At 41.0% G+C, this 14,309-nt stretch overlaps 1 long non-coding RNA gene across 1 annotated transcript in view; it reads right to left on the bottom strand.

Moving 5' to 3' along the window:
- LOC112845116 (uncharacterized) overlaps window positions 1-11,952 on the bottom strand; it is a 37,604-nt gene extending 25,652 nt beyond the window's left edge. Inside the window, exon 1 of the long non-coding RNA XR_003217919.1 lies at window positions 11,697-11,952. This is a non-coding gene — a long non-coding RNA (uncharacterized LOC112845116). The remainder of the gene's footprint in view (window positions 1-11,696) is intronic.
- Between the last annotated feature and the right edge of the window lie 2,357 nt (window positions 11,953-14,309).

Raw genomic sequence — 14,309 nt, 5'->3', positions numbered from 1 at the left:
GCAGAGGAGGTCCAGCGATGGACTTGTGGTTCTGTGAACAGCATAAATGCCAGGTGACTGTGATATAACTAACAGCACTTTTTTTTTCCACAAGTGAAGCCAGTAACTTACTATCCTAAAAGATTAGCTCTAGTTGCTTGTGCTTTACCTCCATGCGTGAGATCAGTATGTGCAGCAGCCTAAGCTGTACAATGTTTCAGGAAATAGTTTATTTCACCTTTTGACATTGTTAGTTTCACACGAGGTAGATGTCTACTACTGCAGACTAAAATTACATTTCTGTCACCTACAAGACACTTGTCTTTAATGTTACTGTTACTCTCACAACCACATATTACCAAAAAGTGATGCACAATTCTGAAAACCTTTTGCCAACGAAAGAAGAGGGCACTTCTCATGAGTGTAGAGACCACGTAGAGAAGGAGTGTAAGCCGAGGGATGACTTAATAGATGTGCCACTTGGTGAGGGAAAGGTTTGGTTTGTTGGTGGTTGAGTTTTACAACAGTAGAGGGACAAACTAAAACGGGTTTACTGTAGTAGATAGTGAGAAAGTTATCTGTGCAGGACAACTAGCATGTTTTATATTTGCTTGAGTAGCAGAGATGCTAGCTTTAACGGAAGTGTCTAATGCTGCAGAGAAATAAGATGTGACGATATACACTGATAGCCAGTATCCATTTGCTACATTACATTTCTTCGTGGTACAGTGGGTGAGATGAGGTGTGACAGCCTCTACAGGGAAACCTGTAGAACACGCCAAACTCTTGCAAAATCTGCTGGAGGCAGTGTTATTACCCAGTAGAATTGCCGTTTGTAAATGTGTAGCACACATGTGAGGGAAAGATCCAGATGCATTAGGGAGTGCTTTTGCAGATAAGATCGCGAAAGAGGCAACTTTAGGAGAACATGGTGTTAGCGTTTTAGCAGTGCAACACCAACAGACGTTGGCTATTATGCGGAATGCACTGGTAGACATGCAGGGCCACTCATCTACTGCAGGGAAACAGTTGTGATTTACAGTAGGAGCGAGCTTGCAGGATGGTGTTTGTTATCTGTGTGATAAACCAATACTGCCTTAGAATTTGTATAAGACTGCTGCTATTTTGCGCCATGGGCTTTGCCATGTCGCAACAGGAGGGAGATAATGAGTAGTTTATACTTTAAGATTAAATACCCTTAAAAAAACTTTTTTGTAGGTCATGTATGATATGTTCAAGCACAATTCTCGGGGTAATTTGAGACCTAAGAGAGGGAAATTCCCTAGACCCAGTCACCCATTTCAAGTTATTTACATGGACTTTATAGAGCTGTCCAACTGTAATAACTATAAGTACTGTTTAGTGATAGTGTGTCCTTTTTCAAAGTGGGTAGAAATTGTACCAACTAGGGAAGCAGATGCCATTTCGGTTGCCAAAGCAATATGTAAGAATATCATTTGGGACATGGGATTCCTGAGACCATTTATAGTGATAATGGTCCACATTTTGAAAATGAAGTGATTAGATTGATGGCACAACATCTAGGGATAACACTAAAAACATCATTGTTCATATCACCCACAAAGTGCAGGGTTGGTAGAGAGAACTAATGGAATAGTAATGTTAAGACTTTGGAAGAGACACGCAGGACATGGTTAGACTGTATAGAATTAGTTAGGAGGTATACGAATGTACATGAGGATTACTCCAACAGAGAATGGTCTGACTCGTTGAGATTATATATGTTAGAGCATTTAGAGTTCTAGTCTTCTGTAGTGATGATAGGAGAGCAGAAGAGAGAGCATATTAGCAGATTAGATGCTTAAAATGTTTAAAAGTAAAGAAGTCTTGAGAACAAATGATCTGCCAGATGGTTCTGTTTCTCCGCAGGAGCAGAGTCTGAAGTCTGGAAATTGGATGTTGACAAGGCCATGGAGAGGAAGTGCTGGTCCAGTCCACGGTGGGAAGGTCCATATCGGATGCTGCTGACGACGACCACAGCAGTGAAGATTGCTGGAAGAAACACTTGGATACATCAAGCGCACTGCAAGAAGGTGACACACATCCAGGCCAGCTCGGGGTAAGTGGCAGGAAGACCGGGTACAAAGGGGGGGGAAAGCCTCCAGGGCCCCTCGTCTCAATCCGGTGAAGAAACCAACTGAGCCACAGGTACTCATCAGATGGCTGGGAATGTGCTGTGCGCCTTCTTGTGCCTGTGGACCCAGAGTGGGATGACAGGAGCGCACTGGGACAGAGCAAACCACACCCAGTACCCACATGGGGTTTTCAACCAACTATTGGTGGCAGTTTGTGAACACAACCGCTCACATAAAGAACGAGACCAATGGTTATGCTTGTGAAGCCACTGTCTACACATTCTTCTGGACTGTGGCCATATAGCATCACTGAGAGCGAGACAGTTTGTTTGGTTGCCGTAGCAACACATCCAGGAGTAAACATACTTGGAACACTGCCAACTTTTCAACTTCTGAACCTGACTGGACGGTTGATTCACCAGTAGCTGGGAAGGTGAACTGCTCTGGTACGACAGACCTGCTAGTCCGACTCCAAGTATCTGACTTGCTGCAGGACATTGAACAGCTAAATAAACTGGAAACAGGCCAGTTGCCTATGTGTATGAAGGGCAATGGATTAGTCCAAGTTGGAGATTTACCATGGAATTTGTGCAACGTCACCTATTCTTTGTGTCCTCTGCAAGAAGGATGCAAACGGAGAAGCCCTTTGTCTACATCTACATCATCTACATCTACATCAAGCTGGTTGAGGTTTTGAGCCAAGAAGATCAAAACACCTTGATCCAATTTCCTTTACAAAGGTTTTCCTGTGGTGACAACAGGACAGGAGAAGTTGTAAATGCGGATAATTTACCAGTTGACTCTAACCCCCACAGGATGCCTACAGTGAGAAGATTTGGGGGTTGATAGGAGTCATAAAGAAGGGTGCTGACCAGGCTACAGCTTTGAAGTTAGCTGAGAGCCACATGGACAAACAATAAAGTCAACTGATGTGTTTGAATGTTTATGTCTGTATACAGTTGTATTGTAGTGACATATGATTTTTGAGAATGTTGATTCTTCTTGTTTGACTGTTACATTCAGTTGTTTACTTGCAGGAATACATAATGAATTGCACGACAGGAGTAGATGCACCACAAGGCTGGATAACTTGGTGAATGTCTGGTCCTTGGTGGCATCTTCTTTTGAAAATATTAATTCCTGTTTTTGGACTGTTGATACTGATTTGCTTATGTATAGGATGTAGTTTACTATGTATGAGATCAATGAGAAGCAGGTTAACTGCTTACATGTATTAACTGTGAACTTTTCATCGATAGAAGGTGAATGAAGAGGAGTTGTGTATGAATGAAATCTACACTGTCACTGTCCAAACAAAGGGTGCATAAGTTGAAATTTAAGTATATACAATGACAAAAAGGGGGGAAATGTTAGGTCTAATTGTTGAATGTTGCCATTGTGTTTCTTAAATTTGTACAGTCTTAGTTCAAGCAGTATTATCAAAGCTATTCCTTTGATCCTGAGCACCTCTAACCACTTTGTGTTGGGGGAGGTTTTATAGCAGATACATCCTATCTGGAAGATCTACTTCCTTTGATGTAAGCTTCCTGCGTTTACGACCCTTTGGTCAGCAGGAGAACACACACACACACACACACACACACCTGCATATACATACATACAGTGCCTTGTCTTTGTAACCAAAGGGGGTTGCGAGGGGAGGTGTTTTGTAAACTATTGTTTGAAGTTTGTCAATAAAAGCCAGCGAGAGGAGGTCCTCATGGGGGTCACTTCCATGCTGGACATAGACGAGGCCTCCCTTGCGCAAGTAATCGATCGAACACTGTTGCCTTGTTTTTCTTTCATGGGAATAAGTCCTGGATACAGCGGGGTCTGAGTTTAGACCCAACAAAAGTCTGGCTGTACTTCACAGCAAAAGATGCAAACTCAGCAGCCTGCAACAAGTGCTGTGATACTGTCAAAGGAATCTGATGAAACACCTGGCGACGCATAGCGTTTTTTTTTTTAAAGCCGAGAAATGCGCCGTGTTTGATAGCTTGCTGCGAGACCTCACACCGTACACATCTACTGCGGGTGTGGTGCCTGTTATCGGACCCGGAGTTATCAACATTCCCCAAAAACCTGAAGAGGAGAGTCCTGGCCCCTAGCCCTGCCAGTGTAGCGGAAATGATGACGGATGATGATGGCAGCAGCAGCCGTTCTCCTCTGCGTGAGTAGCTTCATGTTGTTCGTGTGTAAGTAACGTTGAGTAGGCTAACCACATTATTACATTAATGCATGTAAGGTGAACTAGCAAACACCGTCATAGTTACATGCGGCTGTCTTCTTGTTTGATGGCAGATACTCCCTTCACCCTGGCCAAAAAGGCTAAAATGACCAAAGAAAAAGTGGAAAACAGTTAAACATGAGAGGTTTTTGGACAAAGTTTGTGTTTTTTCCATTGTTTAAGCACTGCTTCCAGCCAAGAGTGAGACCATATATGCCCTATAGCTGCAGAAAAGGCTAACATTGTTATCTTTTTACATAAAAAACAGCTGAACATGAGAGGTTTTTGGACCAATTTTGTGTTCTCCATTCTTTAAGCACCGGCACCGTTTCAAAAGTACCGGTTTGGCACCGGTATCAGATAAAACCTAAACGATACCCATCCCTAGTTCAGACTCCAACTGACAGAGGAGCTCCAAGGACAACGTCTTTACTTCGGTCACCTTGGCAGAGGAACTCCTCAGATGAAAACTGGCACAGGGGAAAGAACCCAGAGCTTCCTCCCGAGCTCCTCCAGTTGCAACAGAGGAAGATTTTGTTGTCTGTCTTTGGCTTCACCAAAACTACCACGGCGATATCCCACATGCCAAAGCAACAGAGGAATGTGCTTCTTTTGACAGCAAGACACAGGGACCAGCAGTCAGTGATGGGGAATAGAGGATGCCTGGAAGCAAGAAGCAATCCTGGACTACAATAGGCACAAATACAGCTTGGATAACTTAGACAGGATGTTGGTACCTCGAGTTGTTGAAGGAAAACTAACTGATGGATGCTGGCTCTTTTCTCCAATCTCCTGGATGTCTTGGGATATGATGTCTTTGGAAACAACTTCACTGAAGTGGGGGAGTCCTCTACAACCTACAAATGAAGAGTGATCCTGGGAGAGCTGGGGCACATGCTGGTGACCTCAACAACTGCAAGACACTCTTGTCCCTGATTCTCAGCCACTTCTGCCATTGATCTCAAGATACACTAGTCTGAACCAGAGTATGACCCACACCCCACCAACAAAATGAGAAGAAGGTGCAAAAGGTGCACCTCCATGATTGGAACAGCAGCCCCTTGCACCAAGTGTAGAAAGTGTGCCTACAAAAAACATTCTACTGTGGTTAGCACATCTTGCTGCTAATGAGGATGCACACAGAAGCACACACACTGGAATATAAATTTTGATCATTTTAGTGGTCATTTCAGTGGTTATTTGGTCATTAAATTGCCTTTCTGGCCACTAACACACCATGTGTGATTTTCTTTTTGGCCATTCACCCCCCCCCAAAAAATAAAATAAAGTAAAAATAAATCATTGTTACTGGTACTGGTACTGACCTGCAATGATGACAAAAAAAATATTAGGTTTCATCATTCATATGCTAAAAAATGTGAACTTTATTGCTATTTTCCCCCAAAAGCGTAGTAATAATACATAATCTGACTGGTATTCAAAGGGTATAATTTCTGAATTTGAATTATATTTTGGTTTTCATGACTAGGACCGGTGCTAATTTAAAAAAATCAAGTCAATGAAAGCAGAAAAATGTTTTAATATATATTAATTTTATAGCAATTTGTAAACATAAACAGGGGGTGGCCATTTTTGGCCATGAACAAGCTGAGAGGGAGTTTTTTTGTTTTTTTGTCACTGCACAAAAAAACAATGATGCATATATAATCGTTGATACTTTTAATTATTGCTATGCATCTAACCTCCATCATGGTTAGGAAATAAATCAGTTTGTATGCATTATTTAGAAAAAAAATGGGGATTTTATGCTTTTATCCATTTGTAAATCATTAAAATTATGTGATCTAACTGGTAAAGGGTTAAAATTATGAATTTAAATGAAATTTTGATTTTCATTAACAGCACTGATGCTAATCTAAAAAATCAAGTCAATGAAAGTGGAATTTTTTCTTAATATATATTAATTTTATAGCATTTTGTAAATGTAAACGGGGGTGGCCATTTTTGGCCACGAACAAGCTGAGAGGGAGTTTTTTTTGTTTTTCTTTCACTGCACAAAAAACCAAAGATGCATAAAACTCATTGATACTGTTAATTATTGCTATACATCTAACTTCTATCATGGTTAGAAAATAAATCAGATGGCATGTATTATTTGGAAAAAAATTGGGGTTTTATGATTTTTTCCATTTATGAGTTCCTAGGATTATGTGATCTAACTGGTATGTAAAGGGTTAAAATTCTGAATTTGAATGAAATTTTGATTTTCATGAACAGCACTGATGCCAATTTAAAAATTTAAGTCAATGAAAGTGGAATTTTTTTTTAATATATATTAATTTTATAGCATTTTGTAAACGTAAACAAGGGGTGGCCATTTTTGGCCACGAACAAGCTGAGAGGGAGTTTTTATGTTTTTGCTCTCCCTGCACAAAAATAACAATGCATTATAATCAATGTTGATGTGAATCAATTACATGTCCCAATTACACTCTACTATTAATAATACAAGAAATTCCAGTAGCAATGCAAATATATAAAATTGTGAGATTTGAGGTTGTCTTCCAGCTAGTGCAGTGGACAAACAAACTGGTAAAAAAGTAATAACTATTTAATATGTATGAAAAGAACTGAAGTTAGTTAAAAGCTTTATTCAGAAAAAATGGCAAAAAAACATAAAAATAATAAAAATTACAGACCTAATCTGTTGGTGGCCACTTTTGGCCACGAACAAGCTGAAAGGGTAGTGATTTTGAACAAACCCAGAGGGTTAAGAATGACTGTCATTTTCAGAGACAGAGATTAGTGAAGGTGACTGGGAGGAGAGCCATGAACCTCAATCTGGTTTAAAGTCATTAATGATAATTGATTAATGTTGTTAATTTGGTAAGAACACAAACAGTTGACCACAAAGCACTTCTTTTACAACATCAAAAAAGTAGTGATGGGAATTCCAGCTTGTTAGATTTGTATTGTTTATTGCCATTTATGCTTAGAAATATTTACTCATATATGCTTAGAAGTATATAATTGATTGTGTAGTGATAGGAGGTTTGATCCTTAATAGTCTGCAAGCTTTGTGTGCATTCCAGAGCTCTCTGACTTTCACACCCACATTTTAGGAGCATGGGAGAGGTCGTACCTTGTCTTATTGTTTTATGGTAGGATAAACGTATCTATATCTGTTTTAGGCTAAGTGCATTTTGTTTAGATCATTGACTGTAGAAAACATGGACGACACGACTCCGCCTCCTACCATTGTGCAAAAATGAAGCCAAAATATCCCGCTTGTGGAGGCTGCCATCTTGCAAATTTGGAGCCAGAGTCTGCGCAGTAGTGACTTGAGGTGGAGCGACTGTGTAACGCTCCCGCCCACACACCTGCTGGACATGACCGCAAACACGCCCCCCTACACTTTTTACGTAGCCCGGCTGCTCGAGTTTTTTTTGCTGGTTTACCGCGACTGACGACTCTTTAATTAAGGTAAATACAACCATGTCACTGTTATTAAAAAAGACGCACAGCTTATCATCTTATAGTTCTAAAATCACTTTGTTGTTAATTCGTTTGCTAGATTAGCCGCTAGCATACGCACTGTGTTGGAAGCTTGTTGTTAGCTAGTTAGCGATGCTACACACCTAATACTCTAATAGTCTGTGTTATTGAAGGATTCAGCACTTCTTATGTTTGTTATCCATTTTTAGACAGCGATGAGATCATCTGCACACGCTACAGAAGCCCAGAGTTACTGTTAATATCAAAAATATAATGCTGTCCTTTGAGATTTTAACATAAGACTGTGAGTGTAATGGATCTAAAATGGTTTAAATCTTCAGAGCCCTCTACAGCCTGGTAACATGGAGACTTTAAAAACATCAGCAGAACGTTTCAGTAGTGCAGTCTAATTTGTTCTTTTCATTTAATAATAGAGTCCATATTATATCAACAGCTACTTTCACCCTGGAGAGAAACTAGTGAGGGAGACCATCAGGACCAAGCTGGGTTTCCTGGGTCCAGAGGTTTGGAGAAACTTCTTCCTTTTCTTTCATCACAGCTGTCCTGTGCCAAAGGTGCTGTTGACCTACTGAAAGAGGCTTCATTTAAGAAACACCAGGAAGACTGAAGCTCATCGCATTGATCAAGCAGGACTCATGGGGCGTTTATCAATATGCGTACTTGTGCGTACTTGCGTTCTCGTGTACTCGTGATACGTCATCAGTCGGAGACCAAGTACTGTTCCAATTCGAAGTACGCATCACGCCGAGAACGCGAAAAAGTCCCGGATGTGTTCTCGATCCGCCCGTTTTATCGAGCATGCATCGGTGTAGACTTGGGACAGCTATATATCCCAGAATGCATTTCGTCCAAAACTCAACAGCGGACTCCCAGCACATCGTCTGTCCCCCCCCGCTCGCGGACTTCTCACTACTCAGGTTAAAGAAACCCCAGCAGCTGTCTATAGTATTGAGTGTCCACTAGAATAGAAATAAAAGCGTTCTAACATCTCACCTGCTTGTTTTTATTAAGGTATGTACACGTATGTACATGTACACTATTTTTATTAATAGAGGTTTCACTACTGAGGTTAAAAATGATATATAAGTCACTTAGATCACTTCTAAATGTTAATGTTTGGTTTATTTCAGTGTTTTATTTGTTCCTGAGTAAACCGGTTTGGCTGTGATTAAAGTTAAGCTTCATAACATGTTACTCACAGTTAAATTAAGAGGGGACGGCAGTAAAACCTCCGGACCTGTGACATCATCACGTACGCAGGTGTTCCGACTGTACAAATCACGAGTCCGTGCTCGCGTACTTGAGAATTGAGAAACGGCCCACGAGTCCGTGCTCGCGTTCTCGGCGGGTACGTACTCCCGTGCGTTCTCGGCGAGTACGTACTCACCGAGCACGCGAGTACGTACTGGCGTACTTGGGCATTGATAAACGGCCATGATCTTCACCAGCAGCTCCCTCACAGGGAAATCTTCAGCACTCCTCCGTAGGCCCGATCCAGGAGATGGATAAACCCAGCATTTCATGAACACTGTGATGGAGACCTTTGGTTTGTGTAATGTTATAAATACTCGGATACTCCCCAGAGGCTCCAGACTTTTACATAAAGATATTATATTCAGTCCTGTAGAATGTTATATATTTAAAAATATATGACCCTCTCTGGTTACTCTGGTATGAATAACTCTGAATCACTTTATGGTAAATAACACATTATCTGCAAAAAACTGTGAAAGAATTCCAGATGACAAGTTTGTAGTTCAACATACAAGTGATGACCTTTGATCTTCATCAGGTTTTATTTAATTGTGCCAGAGAAAATCTCATATGCTCTTCATGCAGCTGAGTACATCAAGTGTTTAAAACGGAAGCTGTGCAGGTCTGAGATACAAACTGAGGTCCTGTTAATGCTGATATATAGTGACACAGTTACATGAGTGATTAATCCTTTTGTTTTTTTGTCTTTAACTTTATCAATAAAGCTGCAGCTTTCACTACAGCACGTGTGGTACTTTAACCTTTGTACTGTTTTCATCAGTTCATTTTGCAGTTAACATGTTGGATGATCTGTCTGCGGTCACTGGGTGGTGCTGAGGTCTGAATCTGAGGGCAGCTCCTGTAATCACAAAGACAACAGAACCATCAAACTCAAATATAAATTTTATCCCTCAAAATTGAAATAAAGCTGATTCTTCTGTCCTCACACACTCAGGATCTGAAGTTCTTCTCTTACATTTTTTTCAGTATTACAGTACACTACAGTACTTTAATCCATAGTTCCTGATTAATGAGGAGTTACTGAAGTACAAGCTTTTAAAAAAGATGTTACTGTCTTTACAGATGTGGCAAGAGACTGAAAACATGCTGTTGTTTGCACATATTTAATATTCAGTTCTGCACAGGAGCTGCAGCAGGGTGCAGCCTGTTGCTTTTACAGTATAATACTTGTAATAAAAGTACAGTAATTAGTGACTGATTAGCCCGGAACGTTTCTCTTGATGTCTTTAGTAAATTCATTCACCTGCACAGATTAGCTAAACGAACCCTGACAGCCGAGTGCTCATTTTAGCTAGCTAGGTCTCGGGACATAGCTAAGGACGGTAGTTACGGATTAGCTTACAAACACGATTAACTTACCGAAAAAGTGCAGCCGGGCGTCGGGTCCTTCTGTCGGGTAGTCCAGTTTACTGAAGAACACCTCAGGCTGTCAGGTTAAAACACTCGGTCGTGTTTTCGTAGCGCAAACGCTGGCCCTCCTCTCAGAGTCTATGCTCTATCTGCTATTCCCGAACAGAGATATGCAAGTTTCTCCGTGACTGCAGCTGCCAGTCAAAGCTGCTATGATGACGTTTCACCCCAATTTAACATCGCCGCGGTAGGAATTAGAATCAAACTTATGGGAAAGGAGACCCCTTGGACATCAATCAGCATGATGAGAACTATTGATAACAAAAGAAAGAATCTTTGGAAAAAAATTATCTAAGGAGAATAAATTTATTTTAGTCTGACCCCAGTCCCATCCGCTATACTGCAGCCAGACACCAGGGGGCGATAGAGACGTTTTGGCTTCATTTTTGGGGAGCTGTGGCGTCGTCCATGTTTTCTACAGTCAATGGTTTAGATGGACGGCTCTGGGGAGTCTTCCTGGGGTCACAGTTTGACCCCCACACACAGATACACACATACACACACACACACACACACACACAAGGTATTCTTTGTTCACATGTATACCTATGTAAAGAGGTCATATGTTAATGATCCTATGCATATTCATGTAACCACAATAAAAGAGCAGTGTTACGGGAGAGCGGACGAGAGCAACTGGGGTCAAGCGAAGGAACGGCACCTGTCCAGTTCTCTCCCGTGCACGTGAAACATAAAGAATGTTGCCTACTCGTGTCTTGCTTGCTGTGTAATTACATTGCCTTCAACGTTCCAGCGAATAGGTTCAAGCTACAAACCTATCACAGCTCTTTTATGACAACCGGCTCTTTCAGCTCGGCTCACTAAAAAGAGCCGGCTCTTTCGGCTCCCAAGCGGTTCTTCAGGTTGTTTTGTTGCTTTAATTAATTTATTATCAACAACAATATAAAATTATGCACAAAATGAACTACTAATGTAAAAAAATGTGTTTTTTTATTTATATATGTTTATTATATAAATATTCTTTTATTTATTCACACCACACAAAATGTAAAAAAATAAATTATTTACTACTAACTAACTTTTAACTATTTAAATTTTCAGATTTTTCGTTTTAAACAAATTTAAAAGGAAACAACACAAGACACTGCAAACCACAACACAATAAAATATTGATTAAAATATGCAAAACAAAAAGAAAAAAAATGAACACCCATATCTTTAATTAAGGGAAAGTTTGGCATTTAGAAATATTAATATCACACTCAACTTACTGTGTTTTATCTTCCCATTGCACTGATGGGTGGACAGTTCTCAGGTGCCTGGCATGTTGTTTGTGGAGCCGGCTCTATGATATCCTTTTCTTGCAGACTCTACACTCTGCCTTTGTATTTTCAATAAAATTGAAATGGTTCCAGATTTTGCTTCTTTTCTTGGTGTCACTCATTTTCTTTACCATACCTTTCTAATGTGACGATGTTGTCTCTTGTTGTTGCTCCCGGCTCTCTTTCTGTCTCTCTCCCTCCTGCTCTGTTCGTGTGCTACTGCTGTTGCGAGTGTAACTACTGCCCCTGCCCCCTCTGCTCAGCCCTGAGCTGAGGGGGGAGGGGCGCAAATGCAAGGCTCTGTTTGCGCCCCTCCTGTCTCTGCTCAGCGCAAACACAAGAGTGACGTGCAGCGTGAAGCGAAAAAAGTGAGAGAGAGGGCAAGAGAAAGGAAAAAAAAAAACCTCACGGCTCCCATCGTTCACTTCAAAGAGTCGGCTCTGAGAGCCATTTCGTTCGCGACCGACCCATCACTACAAAAAAGCCACACAGGAGAGAAACAATTCAGTTGCCCTGAGTGTGGCAAGACACTTGGCCTCTGTGGAAATTTGAAACAACTCCTGAGGACGCATGGGAGAAATCCTTTGGCTGCTCAGAATGTGGAAAAACATTCAGCTGTAAGTCTGACCTGAAGGTTTACATGCGAATCCACACAGAATAGAAAAGATTCATCTGTAGCCTCAACATTAATTAAACAAACTTTCACTACCTCATATACTAATCACCAGTCTCCTGATTTGATGGTGGATGGTGCTTGGTGGGTACTACTGCAGAGAGTAAGTTTTAGTTACTTACTAATCATAGTTTTAAATACTTGATGACACTTTACGTTGTGTGTAAATAGGTGTGAACACTGCAACATTATTATTACGATACATCAGGCGTGTCCAAAGTCCGGCCCGCAGTTTTAATTGGCCCGCAAGTAATTTTATAAATTGAATAGAAAATGGCCCGCACTTCAACTTTTGCTTGAGTGTATTGCACTTCTTAGTTTTAACACCAGGGGGAGCTGCTGTTGATCAAGGCAGTTGCTCTACCAAAAAGGACAATCACAGAAGAAATTTACCCCCAAGTTTTGATTTGCACTGAAACTGTGGCAGTTATGAAAGAGTATAATGTACGACGTCATTATGAAACCAAACATCAGGCCTATGCATCCTACACTGGTGCTGGGCGAGAGCAGAAATTAAAGCAAATGCTAGCGCTCCTGCAGGGTCAGCAACAGTATTTTTTTCGTGCTCAAATTGTCCAGGAAAAGGCTCCAATAGCAGCTATGAGGTCGGGATGGAGACCTCATAAAACACGGCCTCGTTAAAGTCACCGAAATAATGTGCCCGGAAAAAGTGCAGGACTTCAACAACGTCAGCATGTCCAGAAATACAGTTGTGCGACGCATTGAAGACTCGTCAGCCAATATTAAACTACAACTGTTTGATAAAGCTGTGCTCTTGATTTTTACTCCATCGCATGCGATGAGATCACCGATGCCACAGACGCCGCACAGCTGCTAATTTTTTGTGGGGAGTGGATGAGAGCACGAGCACTTTAGGTGAGTAAAAATATATTCCACAGTACCCGTGTGTTAATGTGCAGGTACACATGCTTCAAATATCAATAATGCGCATACATTCTGTCACTACCCTGCTTTTGCGCACCACTTTCTTATATGCGTTTTTCTTGTTAACACACAGAGTACACACCGCTGTGCACAGCGCACGCACACGCAAAGTCAGCTGATCTCATCTGATGCAGATCTGCTCCTTGGTCAAGTGACATTTGTCCGGATTTTTTGGCACGAGTGGCGTCGGATCAGCACCGCAGCTGGATGGCCCGATTTACATACCCAGCGCAGCTGATACTCACCAGAATAATTTACTAAAATTATATGCACTCCTGTTATTAAGTCCAGTTCAGTCTGTTAATGTTGATAATCGTTTCAAACGAACGTTAATAGATGTTTTGCTAAGCCTAATAACTTAAATAACAAGCTTGAAATGTACCCATCCCATTTTCCCCTTTGTTTTTTCTCTGTGCTGTAAATATTCCCTCTAAGAAGAAATCTGCTGCTGTTCTGAGAATGAGCTACCAAAGCTTTTTCTGAATAAATCAATAAAGATCCATTTATGGAAAGCTGTGATGAAAGCAGTTTTGTCTTTAATTATATTCAACAATATAACACATTTGACCATTTTTAAGTGATTTTTAAAACAGCAAAGGTTATATACCTAATTTCTAGTAAGTGGCCCAGCCCCTCCTATATTTTTATGTATGTGGCCCTCAGCGAAAAAAGTTTGGACACCCCTGCGATACATGAAATTTCTAAATGTTAGGTGTATTCTGAGTCTGTGGGGCAGTTAGTCTCTTCATTCTTGGAGATTAACTTCAAAGCTGCTCTGAGTCCTGTAACATTCAGTGGTTTAAGAGCAGAACTGAAGTGAAGTCCAGTCACTGAGATAAATTCCATAGCAGTGTAAGAGTGGTCCGAATCCAAAATAGATCTAAGTGTGCAGAGTCACTGCTGCCTTCAGTGACCATTCACCATTCACTCCTTGAGACAGCAGT

Source organism: Oreochromis niloticus, unplaced genomic scaffold, assembly GCF_001858045.2.
Source record: "Oreochromis niloticus isolate F11D_XX unplaced genomic scaffold, O_niloticus_UMD_NMBU tig00003213_pilon, whole genome shotgun sequence".
NCBI classification, from domain to species: domain Eukaryota; kingdom Metazoa; phylum Chordata; class Actinopteri; order Cichliformes; family Cichlidae; genus Oreochromis; species Oreochromis niloticus.
This window is presented reverse-complemented; position numbering and strand designations above follow the sequence as displayed.